We start from the raw sequence: 6,261 nt of genomic DNA on the forward strand, positions 1-6,261 counted from the left end.
ATGAGAGGCGACTTGAGAGAAGGCGATGCAGATGAGGAAATTGGGTTGGTGCCAGTTCCTAACTAACTGAATGCTAAATCCTGTGAATAATCTCAGGCCGGCAGAAGAAATGAGCTACGTTTAGAGAGAATGAAATTGTCAGCTCCACTGAGTAGACCCGTGGAAACGTCTAGCATCAAGTACTACTCTTAGGGCCGCAAGGCCCCAAAGAATACGGTGAGCTGTATCTTGCCCTTGTCTAGTGGAAGAGGCAACTCCGGCACCAGCGCTACAGCTGAACTGCAGCGGCCTATATGGCATGAGCTCGAACTGTCAGCAAAGGCCTAAGGGAGGGGGCAGGGCTGAAGCTGGCTTCAAAGTGTGCAAGGGCTTTGAATAGAAAAGCAGGAAGAGGGCTGGAGAGATGGCTTAGTGGTTACGGTGCTTGCCTGCAAAGCCTAAGGACCCACTTCCGACTCCCCAGATCCCGTATAAGCCAGATGCACAAGGAGACGCATGTGCGACGTTGCACATGCGCACAATGTGGGGCACGCATCTGGAGTTCGGTTACAGTGGCTGGAGGCCCTGGAGTACCGATTCTCTCTCTCTTGCTTGTTCTTGCTCTTGCTCACTCTCATAAAAAAGGAGGGGGGCAGTCTGTTGGGTTTGCCTCAAAAGAAAGGAAGGGAGGAGGGAGGGAGAGAAGGAGTAAGGAAGATGGGGGGCTCTAGGTAAACAAAGCATGAAAAAGAAGTCAAGCCCAGCATCTGTGGGATGTAGTCTGGGCACCTCCCTAGATACCCCACGTCTGCTCATAAGTCTCTAACCTATGCATAACAGAGTGAGATATGGCCTAACCTCTGTCCATTACCTGTCCTCCAGTGCCCAGCTCAAATGAAGCTTTCCCTGGCATCACCAGTCATAAAGCTGTCACTCCTATTTCATTCTGACTTAACACATAAATAATCATGTTTTCCTCAGCATGCTGTACACTACTAAAGACATGATCTGTGATTTTTTTTTAATTCATTGCTTCCTTTCCCTCTGTGTCCACCATCACCCAATGTAATGCCCCGTACCCTGTGTAAGAGAAATAAATGCTGCCGAATAGAACTGAAATTGACAAGCCAGCTCAAGTGGAAAGTGTATGTAGAACGTAGAGACAGATGAAGCCAATAAGAAAAAGATACAAATTATAATAAACATTAATTATAAGGATGAAGACTTCAGATACTTCCTGAGTGTAAGGGCATTTGGGGGAAAGACGTGTAGAGTTAGATGTACCAACTGAGATGTCAGCTGAAGCTGGGCATGGTGGCACATGCTGGTAATCCCAGCACTCAGGAGGCGGAGGCAGAAGGATCAGGAATTCAAGGCCAGTCTCAGCTATATAGCAAATTCAAGGGCAGCCTGGAGCACATGAGACCCCATCTCAGAAAAAAAAAAAAAAAAAAAAAAAAGCCATTTTCCTTGTACCATGGGCCTGCATGAGAGGACAGCAAAAGTAGTGAACCAGGCATGAACACACTGAGCTTCCAGATCAAATCCCTCCTCATTGTGTAGATGATCTGAGGGCTCACTCCACAGCACCTGACCCTTCCTCTCCCAATGTGTCCACTCAGCCAATCCCCACGTGTCCTAAAGCCCCGTGTGCAGAGTCAACAATAAAGACCAAGCGACAGGAGTTGTTACATCTCAAAAGAGCAAATTTGGGGTGATCACAGGAATTCTTAAGATGGCCTTAGGGCTCAGAACTAGCATCTACTTTCCTGCAAATCTTCTGTTACAAAGACAAGCTACTCACCTTAGGGCTCGGTTTTCAGATTCTTCTTCTGAAAAATGAATGGGATCTTATTTTATTCGTCAGAGATTTCCAGATGAGCTAAACTGTGACCAATGAAACCAAAGTATTTTTTTCAATGGAGAAGGGTCTTCATCAGACTTAGATACACCTGTTGCTTTCTTCAAAGTGCATAGAAATTGAAATGTTAGTCACAGTGGCCTCTAGTGGAGAGTGCTGGTAAGCCAGGATGGTCCTTGTTCTGCAAACACTGAGGGCCTCCCCAGGGACTCCACTTAAAAAATAAGTTGTTTAAAAAATAAAATTAAATAAATAAATAAATAAAAATCCAGACTTGGGTGGCTCATACCTTTAGTCCCAGAACTTGGGAGGCAGAGGGAGGGGGATTTCCATGAGTTTTAGGGCACTCTGAAACTACATAGTGAATTCTAGGATTTCAGGTCAATATGGGCTAGAGTGAAACCCTACCTCGAAATACCAAAAAAAAAAAAAAGTCCTAACTCATGCTCCCCAGAAAAGAAAAAGAAATAAAGCTTGTTTATAATATTATTTTTTTAATTATGGGATACTTGTATATTAGAAAGCCCACAGAGAAGAACTTTGCCAGGCCACTCTGGAAACAGCCTGGATTGGAAAGAAGTTCATTCGTCTTGGTCTGTGTCAATAAAAAGCAGGTCTTGGGCTGGAGAGATGGCATAGCGGTTAAGTGCTTGCCTGTGAAGCCTAAGGATCCCGGTTCGAGGCTCGGTCCCCCAGGTCCCACGTTAGCCAGATGCACAAGGGGGCGCACGCGTCTGGAGTTCGTTTGCAGTGGCTGGAAGCCCTGGCGCGCCCATTCTCTCTCTCGCTCTCTATCTGCCTCTTTCTCTGTCTGTCACTCTCAAATAAATCAATAAAAATCTTTAAAAAAAAAAAAAAAGCAGGTCTTGGGCTGGAAAGATGGCTTAGAGGTTAAGCACTTGCCTGTGAAGCCTAAGGACACCAGTTCGAGGCTCAGTCCCCCAGGACTCAAGTTAGCCAGATGCACAAGGGGCACACACATCTGGAGTTCGTTTGCAGTGGCTGGAGGCCCTGGCGCACCCTTCTATCTGCGTCTTTCTATGTCACTCTCAAATAAGTAAATAAAAATAAACAAAAAATTAAAAAAAAATAAAGCAGGTCTTAGCTAGTACTTGAGGAAAAGAAATGGCTAGGCTGTATTATATTCCATACTTGTTACTTTTCCCTGCAATTCCATTGATGTGTATAATTTTTTTCAAGGACAGTTAGTGATAATCTATGTTGGATGTGAACAAAGCTTGAAAACAGACACCAGGAAGGAGTGTAATGAATGGTCAAATGTGGGCTTTGGCAGTTCAGTACCTGCATCCACAGTGTGGTTTCTAAGGGACGTGGCCTTGGGCAGATGACTTTCATTGCCTCACATTTCAGTGTCTCCCTGTGGTGGTTAGATTCAGGTGTCCCCCATAAACTCAGGTGTTCTGAATGCTAGGTCCCCAGCTGATGGAGATTTGGGAATTAACGCCTCCTGGAGGGAGTGTGTTGTTGGGGGCGGGCTTATGGGTATTATAGCCAGTTTCCCCATGCTGATGTTTGGCACACTCTCCTGTTGCTATTGTCCACCTGATGTTGGCCAGGGGCTGATGTTCACCCTCTGCTCATGCCATCATTTCCCCTGCCATCATGGGGCTTCCCCTTGAGCCTGTAAGCCAAAATAAACCTCTTTTTGTCCCACAAGCTGCTCTTGGTTGGGTGATTTTTACCAGAAATGCGAACCTGACTGCAACACTCCTGTTGGCCATCTATAAAAGGTGTTACTACAAGAATACATCAGTGGGCTGGAGAGATGGCTTAGTGATTAAGGCACTTGTCTATAAAGCCTAAGAACTCATGTTCAAATCTCCAGGTCCCACATAGCCAGATGCACAGTGATGCAAGCATGCAATGGTTCACGTGTACACAGAGGGCTCACACATCTGGAGTTTATTTGCAGCGGCCAAAGGTCCTGACACACCCATTCTCTCTCTCTCCCTCTTTCTCTCTCGCTCAAAAAAATAATAATAAAATATTTTTAAAAGAATACATCAGTGCATAGGAAAGTCCTGGATCTTTGTGTAAGCTATTTGTAAGAGGCTGGAATCCTTTATTAGTTGTTAATCCAAATTTACAAGATAAATTAATTGCATCAGAAATGCAGTTGAAATGATATAAATGATAGGAAATTAATGTTGTGTGACAAACTTTCAACTTTCTCTTTGTAACTAAGGTATGGGGGTCCTCACTTTTTCCCCAGGGGCCATTGGCCGCTGACGTCCAGGGCACAGGAGGAGTTGGGGGGAGCAGGGTGAGGGCGAAGGGCAGTGAACCACTCGGGAGACGGTCTGATGGGTAGTGCTTTGTCTCGTTTATTCAAAAGAGGAGTGGGTTTATAAACAATTGGGGAAGGTTGAGAAGGCACATACAGACTATAAGGGGATTGGATACATAGGCTTACGGGTTGCTGTCTAATTGGCTGGTGTTGGAAGGCAGACGTGGTGAGGGAGAAGTTGCAAGGGAGGCAACAGAAGCAGCAAGAAAAGCTACTTGACTTTAGCCACATATTGGATGGCTACAGCAGCAGGAAGACTGTTTACTACCTTGTAATATAATATAGTATATTGTAATATGTAGACCCATATTATAACATATAGACCCATAATATAAGGGTATCTTGGGCAGCTGGCCACAAGGTCAGGAACTGTTGGGGGGGGCAGAACCTTAGACTATGGAATGCTCAAGTGCTTTGGGGTGGGGGATGGCCTGCCGTCCTGTTTCCTCTGGGCAAAGATGAGGCACACTTCGACCTCTTGCCAGAGTGGGTTCCCAAGGCTAAGGCCGGCTGCAACCCCCACAGCCAAAGGTCCCCGGCCATGTCCAACAGCCCAGGCCAGCTTTCTCACAGTCCCAGCCCGTGTTTAGCAATGCCTGACGAAGGCATATTTTGTCATAGGCACCATCCATTCTTGTCATTCCAACATCACACTTTACTTCCCTACTACCGTACCTGCCTTCCCCAAGGAACCTGTCAGGCAGCTATGTCTAAATAATAATGAAACTGAGATTAAAGAGCTGCGTGGCAGAGAGTCTAGAATGTTTCCTCTGAGTGCTTCCTATGTCAACTGCTACCATCTTGTACATTACTATGACTGCTACTGCCCTGAAAAGCAGAAACTCATCCTACTCTTCATTACAGCTGAGAGGAAAAATACACTGGGAACATGAGGAAGCTAGAAAGGCAGCAGTTGAACAGAACACTTGGTACATTTGCACCCACCCACATCGCCTTCCTTTTCCTGCTGTGGACTCCCAGTGCCTGATATGTGACCCCAGATAGAGCCCACAACTGACACTTTGCTGGCATTATAATAGATGGATACCAGGTATCTGTTGAATGAATACTAGCCTATTTATTTATTTATTGGAGAGGGACAGTCAGAGAAAGAAAGAGGCAGAGAGAGAGAGAGAATGGGCGCACCAGGGCCTCCAGCCACTGCAAAGTAACTCCAGATACATACGTCACCTTGTGCTTCTGGATTACATGGGTCCTGGGGAATCGAGCCTCGAACCAGGGTCCTTAGGCTTCACAGGCAAGAGCTTAACAGCTAAGCAAACTCTCCAGCCCCCTATACTATTATTTTAAAGACACTAAAAGCAGCTCACTGTAAGTATACTCATACATTAGTTCCATTGTGATGTGGGTAACTACTCATCTTTTTTTTTTTTTTTTGGCTGGAAATGCCCATTAACTTAAAGAAGTTTGGGAAGAGCTGTCTGACTGTATCTGGGCAGAACTGGTTTTATATCAAACTAGAGATCCAGATTATGTACATTTCAGATGACTTCACAAAATGAGGGGGGCAGTGTAAATTCCTACCAGTAATACCATGAGAACGACGGGAACAGAAGAAGAGGTAAGAGTCTTGGCAATTGCATGGCACTACCTAATGGTTACTAGTAAGAAGCTTTTGTGACTTTTCAAAACATTAAAATGTTAAAACACACCAGGCGTGTCAGAGTTGGTTTTAGTCAAGAAACCAGTCTTATTTTTTCTTTGAGTTCTCCATGCTTAATAAACTTCGCTAAAAAGTTGTTGGAAGCCAGGCATGGTGGTGCATGCCTTTAATCCCAGCACTTGGGAGGCAGAGGTAGGAGGATCTCCGTGAGTTCAAGGCCACCCTGAGACTACATAGTGAATTCCAGGTCGGCCTGAGCAAGAGTGAGACCCTACCTCAGAATAAAAAAAAAAAAAAAAAAGTTAAAACACTTGGCAAAGGACTGTTAAGTCTTGAACTCTGACTTAAGGAAGCAAAGGAATGACTACTGTATGATCTAGAAACTTTCTTCCTTTGAGAAATTTACTTTGAGAATTCATTTAAAAAAAAAAAAAAAGGATGGTGATTGTTAACTCTTTCTGACTGATGGTCAAGTCATCTCTCTGAAGA

Source organism: Jaculus jaculus, chromosome 1 (assembly GCF_020740685.1).
Source record: "Jaculus jaculus isolate mJacJac1 chromosome 1, mJacJac1.mat.Y.cur, whole genome shotgun sequence".
In the NCBI taxonomy this organism is placed as follows: Eukaryota; Metazoa; Chordata; class Mammalia; order Rodentia; family Dipodidae; genus Jaculus; species Jaculus jaculus.